The sequence below is a fragment of the Rhinolophus sinicus genome, linkage group LG03 (genome assembly GCF_036562045.2).
Source record: "Rhinolophus sinicus isolate RSC01 linkage group LG03, ASM3656204v1, whole genome shotgun sequence".
Classification (NCBI taxonomy): Eukaryota; Metazoa; Chordata; class Mammalia; order Chiroptera; family Rhinolophidae; genus Rhinolophus; species Rhinolophus sinicus.
The window spans coordinates 25,395,853-25,419,520 of NC_133753.1; the positions used below are offsets into that span (position 1 = coordinate 25,395,853).

At 41.2% G+C, this 23,668-nt stretch overlaps 1 protein-coding gene and 1 long non-coding RNA gene across 3 annotated transcripts in view; one reads left to right on the forward strand and one right to left on the reverse strand.

Moving 5' to 3' along the window:
- DPF3 (double PHD fingers 3) overlaps window positions 1-23,668 on the forward strand; it is a 254,240-nt gene that overhangs the window by 55,879 nt on the left and 174,693 nt on the right. The gene's annotated exons all lie outside the window — the stretch shown is intronic.
- LOC141570817 (uncharacterized) lies at window positions 1,813-20,050 on the reverse strand. The gene is made up of 3 exons (XR_012495270.1): window positions 19,708-20,050; window positions 18,680-18,799; window positions 1,813-2,024 (listed from the first exon to the last, which is right to left on the reverse strand). It is a non-coding gene; the product is annotated as an uncharacterized LOC141570817 (long non-coding RNA).

Genomic DNA, 23,668 nt, shown 5'->3' on the forward strand with positions numbered 1-23,668 from the left:
TCTCAGAAGGCCTTCCTCCCATTTCTGCTCAATTAATATAAGACCTTGTATTGCATTGTATTCTATTATATTCTATCATATTATACCCGGTCTTACAGTAAAATAAGATTGGATCTTATATTAATTTTAGCTCCAAAAGACGCATTAGAGCTGATTGTCTGGCTAGGTCTTATTTTCGGGGAAACACCGTATATCCACCCTTCCCCAAAGGCCTGGCCTCCTTCCTGAAGGAAGTGCACCTTTTCTGAGGTCCAACGCTTGTCTTCTGCTGAGGGCCCATTGGAAGATTGGCTCCTCCCTATCTATCAAATGCTTTGCCACTGGTGGCTATCCCAGAAACATAGGAAAAGAATGGAGTTTCCTAGCCTCCCTGTTTTATTACAAACAAGTATCTAGGGTCAACATAATTTTAACACATTAAAAAAGTCAGCCCCAAACCTCTGATTTTTCATGTTCTCAAGGTAACTGCTTAGTTGCATTCCAGGGAATGGGAGGAAGCCAAGAAAGAATTCTTAATCTTGGGGAGCGGGATTTAGTGCAGAAATGTCCTGGAAATGGAAGGTTCCCTTGGCTCCTTGCTACAGCAACACCATCGCCCATATATAACTGTGGGCAACTCCCCTTCTCCACGTCGCTTATCTCTGCCTCACATTCACAGACTCACCAGCCTGGAGTCTCTGGATGTTGGCCAAGCCAGTTGGGAATACATAATAGCTGAGATATGGGATGGGGGAGCCCACCACGTCCTTGCATGCCGCCTGTGAAGGTCTCTCTTCTGTTCTTTCCCCGCCTGCTAGCCTTTTTTCTGGCATTGGGAGCTAATCTTTTCGGTTCCACCTCCCTAATGTTTGAAAAAAAAAAAAAATCCAGATCCCACATTTGCAGGTGGCTGTGCTTGTAATTATGGACTCCCCTTGGAGAATGGGAGGGAGGTTTGGGTGAGCAGGTTTAGATCAAATGGTGTTTAGCTAGCTGCCATTTTGAAACCTCAGCTAAAGGTCTTGTGAGCATAAAATCTTCCTTATAAACAACCTCTGCCAGCTCACTTGGTTTTTTATGACCAAGATTTTGGTTTTGCTTTAGTGTCCTTCTCTTTTGATTTTTGTCCTAGCAAAAATAAGGATGAGAAAAGTAAAGTCCTCTGGGAAGACGATTCTAGCCTCATGGAAGCAAAGACTGCTGGGAAATTTGGTGAGGTCTTGGTGGGGGTCTGGAGCCTGTACTTGGGTTATAGGGGAGGCAGATGGTTCGGGATGCTGCTGGTAGAGCTCTTGCTCTGGGAGCATCTCTGATTTCGGTGCATAGCTGATTGCTGATAGGACTATGGTACAGTTGTAGAAGTTACAGCTTGTGTTTTGAAGATGGCTTAGGCACTGACAGAATAGATCCTTTCCATTCCACAGATAAAAGCTAGAGTTACCATGGTTTTCTGATACGTTCTTTTCTTTCAGTTCTTTAATTCAACACCATGGGTTCTGGGCAATGACTCAGTTCCCCTTAGGTGAATTGGGCAGTACTGATGCGTAGGATTCTAATAAAGTCAGAAGCTTTTGCTTGTCTTACATTTTAACTAGGTGTGTGTGTTTGTATATATGTGATGCATTTAGACCATAGCTACAGGTATGGATTTGGAGTTAGCTGGTGGGATGGTTCTAGGACAAGATATTAGTGATGCTTGTTTCTAGGGTGGTTGGTTTGATCATTGTGAACCTTATCATTTTTTGTTTGATTTCATGTTACTATTCTTCCCAGTATAAGCCTGCTCCGCCTGCTGGAATAAAGTACTACAAACTGAGAGGCTTCAACAACAGAAATTTATTGCCTCACAACTGCCGGAAGTTGAAGATCAGGGTGTCAGTTGGGTTGGTTTCTTCTGAGAGCTGTTCAGGCCTCTCTCATGGCGTCTGGTAGTTTGCTGGCAGCTTTGGTGCTTCTTGGCTTGTAGATGTATCACCCCAATCTCTCTCTGCCTTCATCTTCGCATGGTTTCTCTCTGTGTATATGTCTCTGTGTCCAAATTTCTCCTGTTTTAAGGACACCAGTCACACAGAATTAGGGACCATCCTAATGACCTCATCTTAACTTATTAGATCTGCAATGACTATTTCCAAATAAGACCATATTCTGAGGTCCTGGGGGTTAGGACTTTAACATATGCATTTTAAGGGGACCCAATTTAAGCCATAACACTCCCCTTTCTCCTTCTAAAAAAAAAAGTGTTGTTTTTTTTTGTTGTTGTTGTTGTTGTTTATTTTTTGAAAAAGAAAGACCTCTATATGGTAAAAAATTCAAACACTAGAGAACAATAAACCAGGAAAGAAAAGTACATCTAAGTCTTCCTCCCATTCCTGTTCCCCCATTTTTAGACTCCAATAGAGAAGAAACCACTGTTACCCATTTTATCGTTCCCTATGTCTTTCTGGAGATATTCTATGAGCATAAACGTATATCTGTTCTTTTATTTTCTTTCTCAAATAGTTACATTCCCAATGCCCTGTTCTACACTTTGCTTTTTAAATTTAACAATATATCTTAGAGATTATTCCATGTCAGTCGGTATACATCTGCCCTATTTTTAGCAGATGCATAATATTTCATTGTGTGGGTATATCATGATTTCTTTAACTTCACCTCTCTTGATGGACGTTTAGGTGATTTCCAATCTTTGCTGTAATGAAAAAAATTGTACATACCTTTCTGTACTCGTGAATGTAAGTTATCTGTACATCTAACTCCTTCCAAAAGTTCTTATATAAACTGAATATGTTTAAGAAATATTTGTTCTGACTCTGGGTGGTGAACACACAATGGGATTTATAGATGATGTAATACAGAATTGTACACCTGAAATCTATGTAACTTTACTAACAATTGTCACCCCAATAAACTTTAATTTAAAAAAAAAGAAATATGTGTTAAGTTCCTACTATGGACAAATATTTGATATTTTACCATATAGATGTATCCATCTAATGGCTTGTGCTAAGTCAGTCTTTCATGTAGATCTCTAATTTTGATAGCTCACCTTTGATTATTCTTAAGCATAGTTTCCTAGAAATGAGTCAGATAATCTGGCAGTTGTTAAGCTTCTGGACCCGTATTGCCAAATTGTATTCCAGAAATGTACCAATTTATTCTTTTGCCACCAGAGTGCCCATCTTGTTCTACAATACTAGCATTGTTATGAAAACAAACACAAAACCTTGCTTTTGGTATGTAAAATATGGCGTTTAATTGTTTTAATAGTTTACTGTTTATTCACTGTTTTTATTTCCTCTTTCATGGCTTGTTTGTGTCCTATGGCCTTTTATCTAATTAGGTATTAATGTTTTTTATTATTAACTTGTATGTGTACTTTATATATTAATGATATTGATTTGTCATACTTGTTATATATGTGACCAATGTTTTCACCAGTTTGTCATTTGACTCTTAAGTTCTTTTTAAACCAACTTTATTGTGGTATAATTTACATACAACAAAATACACTCATTTTAATTATATAGTTCTATGAGTTTTGACAAATACCCATGTAACCACAATCACAATAGAATATTTCTATTATCCCAGAAACTTCCCTTGTGTCTCTTTGTAGTCCACTCCGTATCTGGCCACAGGCAACTATTGATCAGCTTTTTGTCACTACAGATTTTTACTGGTTCTTAAATTTCTTAGAAATAGAATCATACAGTATATACTCTTTTTGAATTTAAGTTATTTTTACTCAGCCTTTAAAAACAAGATTTTTCCATGTTACTCTGTATAGTAGTCATTTGTTCCTTTTCATTGCTGAGAGTAAGCCATCGTATGACTGTATCACAAATTTTTATCCCTTCACCAGTTGGACATCTGGGTTGTTTCCAGTTTTGGGCTATTATGAATGAAGCTGCTGTGAGTATCTGTGCATATGTCTTTTCGTGGTCACAATCCCCACCTTACTTCTCTTGCGCCATGCTTAGAAGTGAAACTGCTTGGTCATATAGCAAGCACAAGTTTCTTTATAAGCGATTGCCATACTCTTTCTTTTTCCAAAGTTGTGCCATTTTATATTCCCATCAGCAGCGTCTGAGCATTTTTGTTGCTACACATCTTCATCAGCACTTAATGTTATCAATCTTTTTAATTTTAGCCATTTTAGTGAGTGTGGTATCTCGTAATTTTAGTTTGCATTTTCCTGATAACTAATGATACTTAGTATATTTTAATGTTCTTATTGGGCTGTCTGCTCTTTTGTGAAGAGTCTGTTCAAATTTTTGCCCATTTTTAAAATTTGGATCATTGCTAGGGTTCTTTATGTATTCTGGATATAGGTCCTTTGTTACATATGTGTATTATGACCACTTTCTCTCAGTCTGTTTTGCCTATTCATCTTCTTAATAGTATCTTATTTTTTTCATTGTGGTAAAATATATATAAAACGTAAAACATGTCATTTTAATCATGTTAGTGTAGAATTCAGTGGCATTATTTACACTCACACTATTGTGAATCTGTCCTGTCTTATAGTTTTTTGAAGAGCAGAAATGTTTTATTTTGATGCAGTCCAAGTTATTCTTTTCCTTTTGTGGTTCTTGCTTTTTGTGACCTAAGAATCTTTGCCTAAACCAAGGTCATGAAGATTTCCCCTTATGTTTTCTTTTGAAAGTTTTATAATTTTAGCATTTACTTTTAATCCTATGATCCATTTGGAGTTTTTTTTTTTTTTTTAATTACATGAGGTCAAGTTTGAGGTTTATTTATTTATTTTCAATACTGAGATCCAGTTAAAATAAGTAAAAGTCAGTAGATGTTAACTATTTTTCCTTTTTATTATCCTCTGATTTATTCCATTGCTATTTAGCTTAGAAATTCTACCTCCTCATTGAACTATCATATCAGATAGATATTCACTTATATAATCTACTGGATTTTTAAAAAGATTTTTATTAAAATATAACTAACATTATATTCAGATGTACACCATAGTTATTCAATATTTATATACCTAAAGAAGCGATCACCGTAGTAAGTCCAGCAGCCATCTGACACCACACGCTATCACAATATTATTGACTCTATTCCCTATGCTGTACGTTATATCCTCATGACTTATTTGTTTTATACCTGGAAATTTGAACCTCTTATTCCCCTCACCATCCCCCCCCTTTTTAAATTTTCAGTTACAGCTGACAGTCAATATTTATATTAGTTTCAGATGTATAGCATAGTGGTTAGACATTTATATAATTTATGAAGCAATCCCCGACTAGCTTAGTACCCAACTGGCACTGTATGTAGTTGTTACTACATTATTGACTATATTCTCTATGCTTCACTTTACATCCTCATGACTATTTTGTGATTACCAATTTGTACCTCTTAATCCCTTCAGTTTTTTCATCCAGCCTCCCACCTCCACGCCCCACCCCACATCAGCTTGTTGCCTACATTTACAAGTCTTTCTGTTTTGTTTGTTCATTTATTTTGCTCTTTAGATTCCACATATAAATGAGATCATATGGTATTTATCTATCTCTGTCTGATTTATTTCGCTTAACGTAATACCCCTCAGGTCCATCCATGTTGTTGTAAATGGTAAGATTTCCTTCCTTTTTATGGCTAATATTCCATTGTATATACTATGTACCACTTCTTTATTCAGTCATCTATTTTTGGACACTTAGGTTGCTTCCATATCTTGGCTATTATAAATAATGTCGCAATGAATATGGGGTGCATATATCTTTTCAAATTAGTGTTTTGGACTTATTCAGATAAATACCCAGAAATGGAATTGGTAGGTCGTAGGTAGTTCTATTTTTAATTTTTAGGGGAACTTCCATACTGTTTTCCATAGTGTCTGTACTGATTTGCAATCCCACTAATAGTACATGAGGGTTCCCTTTTCTCCACATCCTTGTCAACACTTGTTTGTTGAGTTTTTGATAATGACCATTCTGACAAGTGTGAGATAATATCTTATTGTGGTTTTAATTTGCGTATCTCTGATTAGTGATGTTGAGCATCTTTTCATATGTCTATTGGCCATCTGTAAGTCCTCTTTGGAGAAATGTCTACTCAGGTCCTCTGCCCATTTTTTAAATTGGATTGTTGTTTTTTTGGTGTTAAGTTATATGAGTTCTTTATAAAATTTGGATACTAACCCCTTATCAGATGTATCATTGGTGAGTATTTTCTACCATTCAGTAGATTGTCTTTTTATTTTCTTGTTGGTTTCTTTTGCTGTGCAAAAACTTTTTAGTTTGATGTAGTCCCATCTGTTTATTTTTTCTTTTGTTTCCCTTGCCTGAGGTGCCATATCAGAAAAAATGTTACTAAGAGCAATGTCAGAAAGTTTACTATCTATGTTTTCTTCTAGGAGTTTTATGGTTATGGTTCTTGTATTCAATCTTTAATCCATTTTAACTTTATTCTTGTACATGGTATAAGAAGGTGGTCTAGTTTCATTATTTTGCATCTATCTATCTGGTTCTCCCAACACCATTTCTGAATACACTGTCTTTACACCATCGTATATTCTTGCCTCCATTGTCATAGATTAATTGACTATATAGGCATGAGTTTATTTTTTGGCTCTCTATTCTGTTCCATTGATCTACGTGTCTGTTTTTATGCCAATACCATGCTGTTTGATTACTATGGCCTTGTAATATAGCTTGATATCAGGTACCATGATACCGGTAGCTTTGTTCTTTTTCAAGTTTAAAAAGAACTTGGGATCTTTTATGATTCCATGTAAATTTTAGGATCATTTGTTCAAGTTCTGTGAAAAATGCACTGGTATTTTGATAGGGATTGCACTGATTCTATAGATTGCTTTGAACATTTTAACAATGCTAATTCTTCCTATCCATGAGCATGGTATATGCTTCCATTTATTTGTATCGTGTTCAACTTCTTTCTGCAGTGTCTTATAATATTTTGACTCTAAGTCTTTTGCCTCTTTGGTTAAATGTTTTCCTAGATACTTTATTTTTTTAAATGCAATCGTAAATGGGATTGTTTTATTAATTCTCTTTCTGATAATCTGTTATTGGTGTATAGAAATGCAACTGATTTCTGGATATTAATTTTGTATCCTGCTACTTTACTGAATTTTTAAATCTGTTTTAGTAATTTTTTGGTGGAATCTTTAGTATTCTCTCTATATAGTATCATTTTATCTGCAAATAATGACAGTTTTACTTCTTCCTTTCCAATTTGGGTACCTTTTATTTCTTTATCTTCTGTGGTTGCTATGGCTAGGACTCCCAATACTATGTTGAATAAAAGTGGTTAAAGTGGACGTCTTTATCTTGTTCCTGACCTTAAACAAAAATGCTTTAAGCTTTCCTCTGTTGAGTATGATGTTAGCTGTGTATTTGTCATGTGGCCTTTATTATATTGAGGTATGTTCCCTCTATCCCCACTTTGCTGAGAGTTTTTATCATAAATGGATGCTGGATTTTTGTCGGATGCTTTTTCTGCATCTATTGACTGGATCATGATTTTTATTCTTTATTTTGTTTATGGGGTGTATCATGTTAATTAATTTGCAGATATTGAAGCAGGCTTGCATCCTAGAATAAATCCCACTTGATTATGGTGTATGATGTTTTTAATGTATTGCTGAATTCAGTTTGCTAGTCTTTTGTTGAAGATTTGTGCATCTATGTTCATCAAGGATATTACCCTATAATTCTTTTTGTTTATAATGTCATTGTCTGGTTTTGGAATGAGGATAATGCTAGCCTCATAAAATGACTTTAGGAACCGTCCCTCCTCTTCAAGTTTTTGGAATAGTTTGAGAAGGATGGGTGTTAAGTCTATTTTGAATGTTTGGTAAAATTCACCTGTGAAGCCATCTGGTCCAGGACTTTTGTTTATTGGGAGTTTTTTGATTATCGATTCAATTTCATTAGCGGTAATCTGCCTATTCAGATTTTCTGTTTCTTTTTGATTCAAGTCTTGGGAGATTGTATGTTTCTAGGAATTTCTCCGTTTCATCCAGATTGTCCAATATGTTGGCATATAATTGTTTGTAGTATTTTCTTATAATGCTTTGTATTTCTTTGGTGTCTGTGGTCAATTCTCTTTCATTTCTGATTTTATTTGGGTCCTCTCTTTTTCTTGATGATTCTGGTTAGAGGTTAATCAATTTTATCTTTTCAAATAACCAGCTCTTGGTTTCATTGATCTTTTTTTTTTTTTTATAGACTCTATTTAGTTTATTTCAGCTTTAATCTTTATAACAATTTCCTTCCTTCTACTCATTTTGGGCCATGTTGTTTTTTTTTCACCCCTAGTTCCTTTAGGTATAAGGTTAGATTGTTCGTCTGAGATGTTTCTTGTTTCTAGAGGTAAGCATGTATTGCTATGAATTTTGCTCTGTCCCATAGATTTTGGGTCATTGTGTTTTCATTTTCATTTTCATTTGTGTCAAGGTATCTTGATTTCTTCTTTGATCTCATTGTTAATCTGTTCATCGTTTAGTACCATGTTATTTAGCCTCCATGTGTTTGTGTGTTTTCCAGTTTTTTTCTTGTAATTGATTTCTAGTTTCACATGATTGTGTTTAGAGAAGACGCTTGATATGATTTCAATCTTCTTAAATTTATTGAGACTTGTTTAGTGGCCTAACCTGTGGTCCATCTTGGAAAATGTTCCATGTGCTCTTGAAAAGAATGTATATTCTGCTGCTTTGGGGTGAAATGCTCTAAAAATATCAATTAAATCTGTATGTTCTAATGTGTCATTTAAGGCCACTGTTTCCTTGTTGATTTTCTTTCTGGAAGCTCTATCCATTGATGTCAATGGGATGGTAAATTCCCCTACTATGACTGTATTACTGTGAATCTCTCCGTTTATGTTGGTTAATATTTGCTTTATGTATTTAGGTGCTTCTATGTTGGGTGCATAAATGTTTACAAGGGTTATATCCTCTTGTTGGATTGATCCCTTATCATTATGTAATGTCCTTCTTTGTCTTTTATTATGGCATTTGTTTTGAAGTCTATTTTGTCTGATGTAAGCTTTCTTTTTGTTTCCATTTTCATGAAATCTTTTTCCATCCTTTGACTTTCAGTCTCTGTGTATCTTTCGATTTGAAGTGGGTCTCTTGTAGACAGCATATGTATGAATCTTGGTTGTTTTTTCTTTTTTGTGTTTTTTTTTAAATCCATTCAGCTACCCTATGTCTTTTGATTGGAGCATTTGATCCATTTACATTTAAAGCAATTATTAATAGGTACATAGATATTGACATTTTATTCATATTTATGTTCTCTTCCCTCTCTTCCCCCACCTTCTTCTTAAAGAAGTCCCTTTACATTTCTTACAATACTGGTTTGGTGGTGATGAATTCCTTTAGCTTTTATTTGTCTGGGAATCTTTACTTCTCCTTTGATTCTAAATGATAGCCTTGCTGGGTAGAGTAATCTTGGTTGTAGGTTCTTTCTTTTTGTCACTTTGAATATTTCGTGCCAATGCCTTCTGGGTTGCAATGTTTCTGTTGAGAAATCAGCTGCTAGTCTTATGGGGGCTCTTTTGTAGGTAACTAACTGCTTTTCTCTTGCTGCTTTTAAGATTCTCTTTTTGTCTTTAACCTTCGCCATTTTAATTATGATGTATCCAGATGCAGGCCTCTTTGGGTTCATCTTGTTTGGGACTCTGTGCTTTCTGGACTTGTATATCTATTTCCTTTGCCAGGTTAGGGAAGTTTTCAGTCATTATTTCTTCAAAGTGGTTCTCAGTTCCTGCTTCCCTCTCTTCTCCTTCTGGTAGCCCTATGATGTTAAAGTTGTCACACTTGATGTTGTCCCAATTGTCCCTTAAACTATCGTCATTTTTTCAAAAACTTTTTTTCTTTTTGTTGCTCTGATTGGGTGTTTTCTGCTATCTTGTCTTCCAGATGGCTAATTTGATCCTCAGCTTCATCTAATCTGGTATTGATGCCTCCTAGTGTTTTCTTCATTTCAGTTATTGTGTTATTCATTTCTGACTGGTTCTTTTTTATGGTTTTTATGTTTTTCATTTGTTTTTTGTTTTGTTTGTTTTAATGCTTACTATCTCTTTGTTGAAGTTTTCACTAAGTTTCTTACGCAGTGCCTTATAACCAGTGTTTTGAACTCTATCTAGTAGATTGCTTTGAACTCTATCTAGTAGATTGCTTGCATTTTGTTTAGTTATTTTTCTGGAGTTTTCTCCTTTCTTTTTCAGTTGGGATTTTTTTCCCCCATTTTTGCTGCCTCTCTGTGTTTGTCTCCGTACATTAGGCAGATCTGCTACATCTCCCAGTCTTAGAAGGGTGGCCTTATGTAGTAGGTGTCCTGTGGGGGCCCAGTGGCACAATCTCCCTGGTCACCTGAGCTGGACACTCCAGGAGTGTCCCTTGTGTCGTTGTGTGTGCCTTTCTGTTGTAGTTGAGCCTTGATTGCTGTTGGCACATCAGTGGGTGGGATTGACCCCCAGGCTGACTGGCTGTCAGGATTGGCCATGGCCACAGTGTAGCAGCTGCTGTGCAGGGTCTGATCCCACACAGAAGGATTTGCCCCTGCAGGCTCTGCTGCCTGTCGAGACCACTCTGTGTGGATACCACTTGTGGGGCTAATGGGTGGTATTCTGTTGTGGTTTGAAGCTGGCCGCTGGGTTTGCTGGTTCTGGGGCCTCTTGGGGGGGGGGCTCCTGTTTAGGCTAAGGTCAGCTGCTGCCTGTGATTGGCTTGGGGCTACCTGGTAGGACCTACAAAGCAATCTGCAGTTGGTCACTGAGCATGCTGGAGCTAGAGGTGCACAGGAGAGGCCATGTTGTGAACTGATGCCAGCCATCACTAGGACTGGGACTGGGGCAGCTTAGCGAAAGGTCCAGGGCACCCTGAGGTCTGCTGCCACCTCCTGGTTGCCCATGAGGGATAGCTGCTGAAAGAGCATAGGTAGTACAAGAGTTGGGTGTTTGGGGTTTCAGGGAGTCACCAGTGTGGGGTGAGTGGTGTTAATGCAGATTCAGATTTGAGCCATTCTGCAAAAGGCTCATAGCACACCGAGGCCAGCTGCCGCTTGCCTGGGGATTGAGGACTTTCAAAAGTTGTCTAAGAAAGACTGCAGCACTTGCCAACACTGGCTGCCAGCACGCTCCTGAAACAGCCTCGGTGGTGCTTCAGTTGGGTTGGGTGGGGTCTCGGGAGTCACTAGTATGAGGAGAGTGGTATTCAACGGGTTAATGCAGATTCAGATTTGACCCCAGTTCTGAGCTCAGGTCTATTCCTCAAAAGTCTCAGAGAACACTGAAGCTAGCTGCCACCTGCCTTGGGCCCACAGACCCCCAAGTGTTTTTTAAGCATGACTGTAACATGGGCCAACACTGGCTGCCTGTGAGGTGTGAAAAAGCCTCTGGCGTTTTGCAAGTTGGTAGGGCAGAGTCCCAGGGAGTTCCCAGGGTGGAGTGAACAGAGCTCTCCAGGCCAATGAATATTGAGATTTTTACTGTGTGGTCGGAGGGCTCAACACAGCAAAGATGGCATCTGTCTGCGGCTACTTTGGAGGAGGGCTTAGCACATGGACAATGGCAGCTTTCCCTCCAGCCCTTGCTGTGAAGCCACACAACTCTGTCTCTCCCTGTGTGTCTCTAGCATCTCTAGAGTTGCAGTCTCTCCGCCAGAACCCAGGGTGAGTGCCTGGGAGTGAGAGAGTGTGAGCACGGGCCCTTGAAGAGCATGCCTGGGTTTCCAGCCCCCCTTCCGTCTCCCCAGACAGATGAAATCTCTGCTGATTTTCACAGCCAGATGTTGTGGGGACTCCTCTTCTTGGCACTGGTACTCTGGCCTGGGGAGCTGGTTATGGGGCTGGGACCCCTCATTCTTCAGGGGGGACCTCTGCAGCTGAGATATCACTCCTGATTCTCGATCACCACACGCAGGTGTGGGGCCAGTGCATTTTGTGTCTCCATCCCTCCTACCAGTCTCAATATGGTTTCTTCTTTATAGTCTTAGTTATAGGACTTCTGTTCAGCTAGTCTTCAGATGGTTCTCCAGGTTGATTGTTCTATAATTTTGTTGTAATTTTTAATGTGGTAATGGGAGGAGGCAAGTACAGTGTTTACCTACTCCACCATCTTGACTGGAACCTTTACCGGATTTAAAAAACTTTTGAATTACAGTTGATATAAAATATTGTATTAGTTTCAGGTGTACAACATAGTGATTAGACATTTGTATATCTTATAAGTGCTCACCCTATAAGTCTAGCAACTATGTGATGTGACACCATACATAGTTATTTACAGTATTATTTATATATATACCGGGGGTACCAAAAAAATGTATACAAGTGGGCACTTTGGTCAGCGTTGCTCAAGCAGTAGTTCGCCATAATCAGAAGTGTCTGGACCCTGATGGTAACCACTTTGAGCACCTCTTGTAATTGCAGAAGTCAAACGTGACTTGTATTCATCTTTTGTGATCGGTATATATTGAGTATTACAATTTTAATACAGTTTTTTCCTTTCTTAAATATGTATATTCATACATTTTTTGGTTTGACAAATGAAATACAGAGGGCGCCAAAATAATGTATGCACATTTTAAGAAAGGAAAAAAACTGTATTAAAATTGTAATATTCAATGTACGCCAATAACAAAAAATGAATACAAGTCATGTGTATACATTTTTTGGCACCCCAATATGTAATTTTAAAATCTCTGTTCTTTGATTCCCTTGGAATGTGTTTAGGTTTATGTTTAGAGTTGAGGGACTAATTTGATTCCCCTAATAGTTAATTGCGTTGTGGGAAAGGAGTTCCTAGTTGGGGACATAAGGTGAGAAAAGGATGGCACCTTTGAGAAATGGGGACCACTTGAGGTTGCCTGGGGAGTAGTAGTTGTGGGAAACAAGCCAGAGAGGCTGGCTGGGGCAGCCCGTGAAGAACCCCTGGACTCTGTTCACTCAGGGGTGATCAGTCAATGCGAGAGATGGTGGGAATGTGCTTTAGCATCATGTAGGTTGGGTTCTGAGTGGGGAGAGACCAGACAAATGAGGACTGAAAGTGCTATTGGCAATTTCTAGTTTTAAAGAGGAACTGATTGCGACAGAGAAGAATGGGAGTCGGAATTACCAGTTCTTGATTTCAGAAAGGGTAAAGCTGGAAGGAGGAATTAAAGATTGACCTTGAGATTCAAGTTGAAGTGTCAGGTAGAACTCTGTTTTAATCAGAAATAAAGAAAGCAGGAGGAGAAACGGGCTTTTGGGGGAAATAAAAGATACTTTAAAAAGAAAATTATAGACAAAATTGGTAATATTCCTTGAAATTACAGTCAAAACAGTTCCTTATATTTTGTACATTTTAAAGTTTGGAAAGTGCTTTTATACACGTATTCTTTCTTATAAAAGTTTTCATGTATGTGTGGTGTGATAGGCAGGACAGATATTGCCCCATTGTCCTTCGTACAGATGAGAAAGGTGAGGTTCAGTGAGGTTCGGAGGCTTGCCCTAGTTCTGTTCCCTGAGTTATAGCCACTTGACTGGGGCGGAGGCAGCCCAGAGTAAATTCTGATTTGGCTTCTACCGACGTGCCGTGTGTGTGGCCAGCTCGCTCCCATCCTCAATACTTCAGCTTTCTTATCTGTTAAATAGGGTTGATAATATCTGCACCTTTAGCCTTTCACAATAGGGAAGGCCAAATATAAAGTAACCTAAGTTTCTGAAAGAGTGCTGACAAATATAAAGCAAGATGCAAATATCAGCCTTAACTAAGGTTATAATTTTATGAAATTCGCGTCAGGAATCAGCTGGTCTCAGGTGGGGAGGTAGGACACCTGTGATCACGCTGACTCAACAGGTTGAGCAGCTGATGAGGTGTACAGAGGCAGGGGCCCTTTTCCTGGAGCTGGGAGGGGTGCAGGGCTCAGACACGGTGAAGATGCCTATCCAGCTTCTAAGGCTAGAGGCCTTCAAGGTCAGTGTGGGGAAGTGTGAGGTTTCACATGTATTGGGAAAAACTACAGATTTGGATTCAGGGACCTGGGGTTTGAACATGATTTTCACTGTGTCTTGGACTTGGGTGAAAATACTTGATCTCTTTGAATCTCAGTTTCGTTATCTTTGAAATATCACATTATACACCCTGGAAATATAGAACTACTTATACGTTTCCCAAGCTTGCTATGCCTCTGTGCCTTTTGTCAAACTCTTTTTTTCAAGCAGAGATGAGAGAGAGATTGGATAATGCGACACTACTTGCTTGGAGGAAGGTACCCGAGCTAAGATATGCAGGTGGTCTTTAGAAGGTGAAAAAGATGAGGAAACAGCTTTTTTCCCCTCAAAGCCTTCAGGAGGAACCTGTCGTGCTGACATCTGGACATTAGCTCAGTGACACTAATTTTGGACATCTGATCTGCAGAACTGTAAGATAATAAATTTGTAGTGTTTGTAAGCGACTAAATTTGTGGTATTTTGATATAGCAGCAATAGGAAACGAATACAATGCACTTAAGATTCACCCATGTTATTGCCTATATGGATGCATTCCATTGTATGAGTGTATCACAACTTGCTTGTTCATTTACCAGTTGAACATTTGGAATGTTTCCAAGTTTGAGCCGTTATGAATAAAGCTGTTATGAGCATTTATTCATATATACTGGGGGTGCCAAAAATGTATACACATGACTTGTATTCATCTTTTGTTATCGGTATATATTGAGTATTACAATTTTAATACAGTTTTTTTTTTCCTTTCTTAAAATGTGTATACATTCTTTTGGCATCCTGTGTGTGTGTGTGCGCATGTGTGTGTACACACATATATATGTCTTTGTTTGGACATATGTTTTCATTTCTCTTGGGCAAATGCCTAGGAATGGGATTGCTAGGTCATAAGTTATATTTCACTTTACAAGAAACTGCCAAACTGTTTTCCAAAGTGGCTGTACCATTTAGTATTGCCCCCAAAAATGCGGGAGAGTTGGTTATTCTATATCCTTGTTGGCACTTGGCATTGTCAGTCTTTTTAAGTTTAGCCATTATAATGGATATTTAGTGGTATCTCATTGTGACTTTAATTACATTTTCCTGATGACTAATGATGTTGACCATTGTTTCACAGACCTTTTGGCCATCTATATTAGTTCTTTTGTGAAATATCTGTCTTTTTGCCCATTTAAAAAATATTGGGTCATTTGTCTTATTATTGAGTTTTAGGAGTTCTTTACATATTCTGACTACATATATGTATATATATATTTGTATATGTGTATATATGTATTTATATATCTGTGTACATATATGTATATATGTGTGTGTGTATATATATATATGTTTTGCAAATATTTTGCGTATATATAATGTTTTGCATATATGTAATGTTTTGCAAATATTTTCTTCCAGTCTGTGGCTTGTGTTTTTATTTTCATATTAGTGTCTTTCAAAGAGCAAATGTTTTAAATTTAGATCAAGTCCAGTGTATCATTTTTTCTTTTATGGCTCATGCTTTTTGTGTCCTAAGAAACCCTTATTTCACTCAAGATCACAGAGATGTTCTTCCAAGTTTTCTTCTAGAAGTTCTATAGTTTTAGCTCTTAAATTTAGCTATATGATCCATTTTGAGTTAATTTTCTATCGGCTGTGAGGTCAGGATTAAGGTTTTTAAAATTTACAATATTTTTGGTAATGACTTTGACTGGTTTTGGTAGGGTAATGCTGGCTTCACAAAGTGAGTTAACACTGCGTCCGTACTACAGGGGAATAGAAAGGCAAGCTCCAACCCGTGCTGGAATCACACATGCACACACACATGCACCAAGCATGACAAAAGCAGTTTGATGGGCTCCATAAGAGAAGTACAGACGAACTCCATTTGGAAGAAGAAAGAGGCCATGGGAGGCCAAAGCATTAAAGCTACCTGAAGGAGGTGACACTAAAGTAGGGCTTTACTAGGGCTGCAGTGTTGCCCAACTCTGAGGGCAACGTTCCAATGCTAGCCTGTGTTCAATGTTCCTCCCTTCAGGGCACATAGAATAGAAACTGGATGGTGCCCACTTGGAGTTGCAAGATATAGTTGCCCTGCTAACATAAGTCTGTGAGCCAGACTGTCCGCTGCTCAAGGTCGGGGAAGGTGGGTGGGGTGGGGAGGTGTTCTGGGTCAGACGGGGTTCTGTTACACTCGTGACGGGTTGTTTTATGTAACTATGCCTTTGCCTTCTCGACTTTAATTTAAGTACCTACTGATCAATGTCCCCAGCCCATTGAATGTGGGGATGGAAGGCCCTGGAGAAGAAGGTGGGAGGAGAGGGACCAGCCCTGGTGGACCCCTGCTTCCTCGCCTCAGCTCTGTGCTTGGCACCCTGAATACATGATCTCATTAGTCCTCCTACCAACTCTACAAGCGCAGCTTCAGTATTTCCAATGTTGCATATTTAAAAATGAGATTCATAAATGTTGAGTGTCTTGCCCAGTGTCAACCACCAGTGAGAGCGGAGCTGAGATTGCAGCCCTGCCGCCTGGCTCCCTTTCTCCCTTGAGCTCCTGCAACTCTGCCCCACTGCTTTGAGAAAACTTAATTTCTGACGAAAGCAGGCACACAGACCGGAAGGGAATGGGTGCCAGGGGGAGGTCCGGACTAGATATTTGTGAGTGGGTTTGTTCTGGTTTCACAGAAACACCCTCAGCACTGTGGGCCGGGTTGTGGCTGACTGGCTGTGGTCAGAGTTTGCAAAGCTTCCAAAGATCCTGTTGCTAGAAGGGCTTTAAAAGCTGCAAGCTCTCAGCAGTTTCTATCAGTTGGGTTTTTTCCCCTCCAGATTGAATCCTGTAATGGTTTCATTCATTGGCTCACATGTTCCCAGAATGACCCTAGGTCTCCCTCACCTGAGCAGCACTGCTTTGCACTCACAGCACTTCCTGTTACCAAGCGACTCCCTGCGAAAGAATTCTTCACCAGCCATGTCTTTTGGCCCCCCAACATCCCCTCTTCACTTTTTCAAAACCGTATGTTTTCTCAAAGTACGGAGTGGAGCACAGCAAGGACGAAGGAGCTCCAGACCTATTTTGATCCCAAGATTGGGAGTTTACTCCTCTTCCTGGTCTCATATTTTTAAAGCAGCCCTTGGGAAACAAAGATACTGTGGAGAAGCTAAGGCTGCGAGGAGCTTGATTGTGTCTGGGAAATCAGACGGCACCCCTTACGAAGGTTCCCAACCCTATAGGTCTCCAACCCTATTCCAATCCTACCGACCACTTGAAATGCCCTTACCCTCAGACCCCTGTCAGGGAGCCTTGCCTGCTTGCCTTTAGGCATCTGGCCTCTTCTCTTTTGTTTGGTCACCATGGGCCCTGCCCCTGCCAACTTAGAGGCAGAGATAGCGCCAGGTCCTGGCTGCCCAGCCTCACGGACAGCATTACATACTGCTCTGTGTCAGCAGAAAAAGCATCTGCGATAACCTGCATTCTAGATTCTTCTCCCTGACCACCCATGGGTTCCCTTCCCCAGCCTGCAAGGCCTCTGTGCCCGGCCATTCCTGCCCACTGGGCCCAGAGACCTCTGCCTGCTAGCAGCGCTCCAGGAATCCTAAAGTGCAGCTTGCTGGCTCTGGGTGACTTCATGGGAAGCGTCTGGGTTGGTTCTCTTTGCCTCCACCTCCTTCCGGGACTTGCCAAGAATGACGCCTCCAAGTCCCTCCCAGATCCCAAAATACCAGCCCTGCCTCCTGGCCTTGCCAGAAAATGCTTAGCACATTAGCGGGTTTAGCCGCCACCGTTGCAGTCATTTAAGAGGCTGCAGAGGCGCATAGATTTCATTCTGGAATTCTTTCCAGCTGCTCGCTATTTTGACAACACTGGGTGGCACCGTTACCAGGAACCTGCCTGGCCTGTGAGATAGAAGTGACTGGGGGTCTGGGAGTTAGGGGTGGGGGTGAGGAGAAAGCAAGGAGGGGTAGTGGGCACAGTGGTAGTGAGTAAGGGACAGTGAGAAATGCGGGTGTAGGGTGCCAGGCTCTATTCTTCCTGGCAGGCCTCCCTCCTCAACTACTATAGTGTACTTGTACCAGATCTTGGACACTGGCAACTTATTTCCAGTAGCCTTAGTGCTGCAGCTTCTGCTTGCCTGAGAGGCAAGAGGCTCCAAGACTGCCAGAGAAGCAGCAAGACAGAGTAAAAGAAAACGGTCCCACCAAACATCTTGGATTTTAAGGAGACCTTGCTGCAGCTGGTTCCCTGCCATTTGGTAGCTGAGTGCTCTGGAGCAGGTCCCCAACTCCCCAGAACTCAGTTTTCATCTTCAGAGTGGAAATCTCATGACCAGCCCCTCCACCTCAATATGGGGGGTAGGAGGTTGGAAGGTGTGGATCTACAAGAGACTAGCATGTGACAGTGTTTTGTAAACTGTAAAGTGACAAACATTTGCATTCTTGTGAACTCTTGGAGGGCAGTGACTATAGGTTTTGTTTATCTTTGAATTCTTCCTTTGTTGGATAGAAGAGTAAATATGGTGACTTTCTGGAAGTTTCGAATTTGTGCATTGATGATCAGCGTGGTGACGAATAGTAAGACTATGGATTCTCTTAGTTTGTTTGAGCTGCTGTAATAAAATATCACCAACTGGGTGGATTAAACAAAAGTTCATTGCCTCATAATTCTGGAGGCCAGAAGTCTGAGATCAAGGTATGTTTCCTTCTGAGAACTTGAGGGATTGTCTGTCCCAGGCCTCTTACCTTCTGGTGGTTTGCTGGCAGGGTTTGGCATTCCTTGGCTTGTAGAAGCATCACCACCGTCTCCGCCTTCATCCTCACACGGCATTCTCCCTGTGTGCATGCCTCTGTGTCCAAATCTGCCTTTTTATAAGGATACCAGACATTGGATTAGGGGTCCACCCTAATAACCTCATTCTAACATCTTCCACAATCCTATTTCCAGACAGTGGGTGGTAAGGGTCTTCTGAGCCCAGAGGCCAGCTGAGGATAGGGAAGACCAAGGCTGTGTGCCATGCCTGGTTGGGAACAGAGTTCTGGTGCAGGTTCAGATGGTTGCTGGGTGAGGGACCCCATTTTCTACCATCATTCTTGGATTTTTGTTTTTTGGGGGGGCGGTCTTTGTCTTCCTAGAATTAGTTTTTTCCCCCCTTCTGAGTAGCCCCTGTCAAGTAGATTCACTCCATTTATGTTTTAGACTCAAATGCATTACATGTTCTTACTCTTCACACACCCCCTTCTTTTGTGCCTTTCTTTCCCTTCAGCCACGAACCCCATACACGCATGACTCACCTTCCTAACGCTGAAGCTTGGGTACACAGCTGCCCACGTAGGTCACTCCTGGCCTGAATGTGGGTAGCATTCCCCCCCCACCCCCCCACTCCCCCACTCCCCCACTTCCCCACTCCCCCACTCCTCCACCCCCCCACTCCGTCCTCTTGCCATCCTTTTTGTCCTGCAGCACAGCCTCCCTCTAGGAGGCGTCTCTGACGGGGCACTCCCCGCCCCCATTCTATGTGCGCCTCCCTTTGCTCTGGCTGCTTGCACATCAGGAAGTATGTTCTGAGTTTGCAGGATGCGGAGCGAGTGTGTTCCTGGACCCCAGCGTTGGTGCTGGTCGTGGAGAGCATGGTACCACTGTCTTCTATATGTGTGGCTTTCCAGCTTCCTCTTCCTCACGACACACTCTAATTTAGGAAGACGCTGACATGGAAGAGGCATTTACAAAGGTCCCTCCCTGAGTAATAAGAGGGAACCTACTGAATGCTTACCATGCTCCAGGCACAATGCTAGGTGTTCTCCATCCTCATTCCTCTCAATCATCCATCATCCTCATTTTACAGATGGGCAGTTGAGGTTTCGAAAGGAAATAAAAGAAATGCAAATTGCTCCAAGTCTCTCAGTTAGTGAGGGATTTACATGCTCGGCTTACTTGCATCACAATTACTTGGAGGTGAGTGAAAAGTCAGGTTCCTGGTCTCCTCCCTGATCTACTGAGTCAGAAGAGAGTGGGGTGGGGCTGGGAATCTACATTCCGAATAAGCACGCCAGGGACTCTAGTACGTACAAAGGGCTGAGAGGGCCCCGCCCCCACCGCCCCGGGGACTGCTTCCTCACTCATGCCTTCTTCCCTTCTATTCCACTCAGCCTGTCACTCACCACAGGTGGGTTCTGAAATGCAGTCACCTGTGTTCTGCTTCCCACCTGTACAGAGGCTCCCCAACCCCTCTCTGCCCCTGGTATAGAGTGACCTCAGAAGTTCCGGTGGAGGCAGGACAGTTGGGCTTGCAAGTGGCTTGGGAGGAGTTGGCTTGTGTGGCTGAGTAGCCAGCTTCTTGCCCTTTCTGGAGATTCCCATGTCCTTCCCCGCTCGACTGTGACACCAAGGTCCTCGGAGTCACCAGGCATCAGCCAGGGAGGGCGGGGAAGATCTGAGCCTTCTTTGGTTTCCCTGTGACTTGAAAGGGAGAAATATTCCAGAGTGAAATCTTGGAGTGACCCTGGCAGAAGTATGGGGTGCTCCCTGAGGGCCTCCATGGAGAAGCACATGTCCTGTTCTCTGCTTTGCCTTTCTCTGCAGTCATTCTGCCTTCCTCAGTGTTCTTCACTCTCTCCTGTACCCACAGTTCCATGTTGCACCCTCTCATCAGAAAAAAAAAAAGCCATCACCAAAAATCTCCCCCTTTCCCTGAAACACAGTACATTCTAGCAACCTGAAAAAAAGAAAAAAAAATCTGAATGAAGATGTACTATTGTCCTTTTACTAACTGGGCAACAATTACTGGCTCACCCATAAGCTTTAAGTTCTGTCCTCTGGAGCCCCTGCCTCACCTCTTTTTCTGAGATAGACAAACACGTCATGCAGGGTGTAGTCTTCCCAGGTTCTTAGGAGTCACAGGATAGTGGAGCCAGAATGTAAGGCCCATAAGGCAGGAGCCTGCTGTATCCTCAGTGTCTAGAAGAGTGTCTGACATGTAGTAGTTTACCCAGTGAACATTTCTTGACTGAATATATATTATAGCTGAAAGGCATTGCCAAGCATAGCTCGCCCAGAAGGACCACATAAGCAAACAGGCTCAGAGAGGTGAAATCACTTGCCTGAGTTTGCACAGCAAGTAGATGGTGTGGTTGGGGCTGGAACCCAAATCAACAGGATTATTCCTGAACTCCCAAGAGTATCAAAAGCGCAGTCATAGCTTCTGAAACTATATCCTATAAGCCCAGAAACCTCTGACTGGTTCTCTGGTAAGAGAAGTTGTTCAGACAACTCTTTCCGGGTTCAAGATCTCAGGTACCTGGATAGAAGCAACAAGCCACCCCCACCCCCACCCCCATCCCCCCACACGACAACTCTGATAATGCTGGCTTGGATTTCCAGGCTGACATTCTAAACACTACCTCATCATAAAGTAAATGGTGAACTATTTTCACACACTATTAAAATTTTAATTTGGAAAACTCCTGTCCTTGGAATGCAAAATTCACCGGGCATTTTATGTCCTGCAGGTTGAGCTAGTTACTAGAACCTTCTTGTCCGTCCCACTTGTGAGTCCACTTGTGGAAAAGAACTGGTGGGATTTGACCAGCATAGTGAGTTTTACTATTTGAGTTCAAAATATCGTGTTTGTTCAAAATGTTCACTGAGTTCAGGGTTCTTCCTCCTTTCCCTCCCTCTCCTCCTCTCTCCTAGTCCTTACCAAAGCAGGACATTTTGACACTGTAGAGGGGGTTGGTGGTGAAAAATTAATGTGATTACTGTGAGCATCAGTAAGATAGTGCTAAATTTCACCTCATTTCTGCCGCCCTCCAGTGCTGACCCTTACTTACTCCACTTCTGATCTCCTTCCAGAGCTTTCATTCATCGTTGATCCTCCACTTTTCCTAAAATTCTCACCCAATCCCAGACCTTTACCCTGTCCCCAACTCCCTCGGCTTCCCTAACCCATCTCTGAGCTTATTTTTCCCATCCCTGAGGTCAGGGTGAGTATCTGTGTCTCACATTTCCTGGTATTTTGTAAAAGCAGAAAGTTTAGTGGTTTGTTTTTTAGGCATCGTTAAAAGGCCCTTCTGCCTAAACTAGCCCAATCAAAGTTAGGTTGGAGTCAATATTGTGCACCTTTTCTAACCTGTCAATAAGAATAATAATGATAATGAGGTATTTACTGAGCCTCTGCTACGTATTAAGCACAGAGCTAGGCACTTTCCTTAGTGCATATTTGTCAAGTCCTCACAACAGTCCTAGCTAGGAGACAAGTATTTTAATCCTTATTTTATTGAGAAAACTATCTTAAGGAGTTTGCCCAAGGGCATACAGTGAATAAGAAGGCAATCACAGAATTACTAAGTGACACAAACTCATTTTGTTTGTGTCCTGAATAGGTGAAGTGTTTGCTTCCAGGTCTCTGGATGTCCAACTCGTGGACCTTCTTGAATATTTTAGTGTGGTGTGATGATGGCCTCTATAATTCTCAAGATCAGAGAAAATTCACCTCCTTGACCCTGTAGGTAGGCAAGCACTCCCTCGGGCCTTGCTAGAAATAAACCTGGGAACAGTCTTCCGAAGGGACAGACTATTCTGAGAAATGGTATAGAGATGAGATTTGGTGCCAGATCTCGCTGCATTTCAACAAATACTTAAACATTGGTAGTGTGGGACTAAATCCAGACCAGTCTGTTCCATGCCCGCTAGGAGCTCACAGTGTAGCCAACAGACACAATTAACTGCTGTAAGGTACAGAAGCAAGGTGCTGAGGGGGAGTGGGGGGCAGTGAGCGGAGAATTTGGAGGAGAAAATGACGTACAAAAGCATGTCACATTTCAGAAGTCATTTGATCGGACTTCCTCTAGAGTTTTTCCACACTTCCAGAATAGTTTTGGTTGCAAGAAGAGGCTCTCCTCTTTCCCAGTGGAAAAAAAAGTTATTACAACGTAAAATGTTTTTCCAAAATTTGCAGGACTGAATTTTGTTATTGCAAGAGGTACTGAGTGTGGAGGTGCTTTGCATCATTTAAAGCCCTTGGCTGATGTAAGGCAAGAGTTGGAGCCAAGGCAGTAGATCTGGAGAGATGAGGAGAGGAGGAAGGACTGCGTTATTTGTAGCCCTATTCCCACCACTGAGCTCAGGGTGCAGGGAACCCTTATTGAAGGAATCAAATGAACAAGAAGAATCAAGGTTCTGAGAGTTTTCAAGGAATATGAGTACATGGTTACTACTGTCAAATGTTGGTCCAGCACGACGACCAGGCAGTGCAAAGAAAAGGAGGAAATTAGTAACTATGAAACAGTAGCTTTTGAGGAAGGATGGTTAAGGCCTAAGGATAATAGACAGATGAGAATATTATATATTTGAGGAGCTTTTTCAGTAAGTGTGAGGAATGTGCTTGGATCATTGCTAGTGCCGACTGAAAACCAGTATCAACTAGGTGTTTGGTTACCAAAAAGGATTTATTTGGGAAAAAGAAAGGGTTGCAACCCAGTGCATACAGTCATGGCAAGCCATGGGCACACACTGCGTTCCGTGCCAAGGTGGAAAGGTATTTATAGAGGAGAAAAAGGAAGTTAAGGGGAGGGGCAGTTACAACCATAGAACTTTATGGTAAGCATTGAGCCCGTCCTGCAGAGGTCTTGCAATGACATAGAGTGTGAGAACTGTTCCCATAAGCTCCTTTCATGAGCCCTCTTAACTGATCCTGTTTGTTTAAAGTCTCAGTCGTAATCTTTATCACCAGAAAG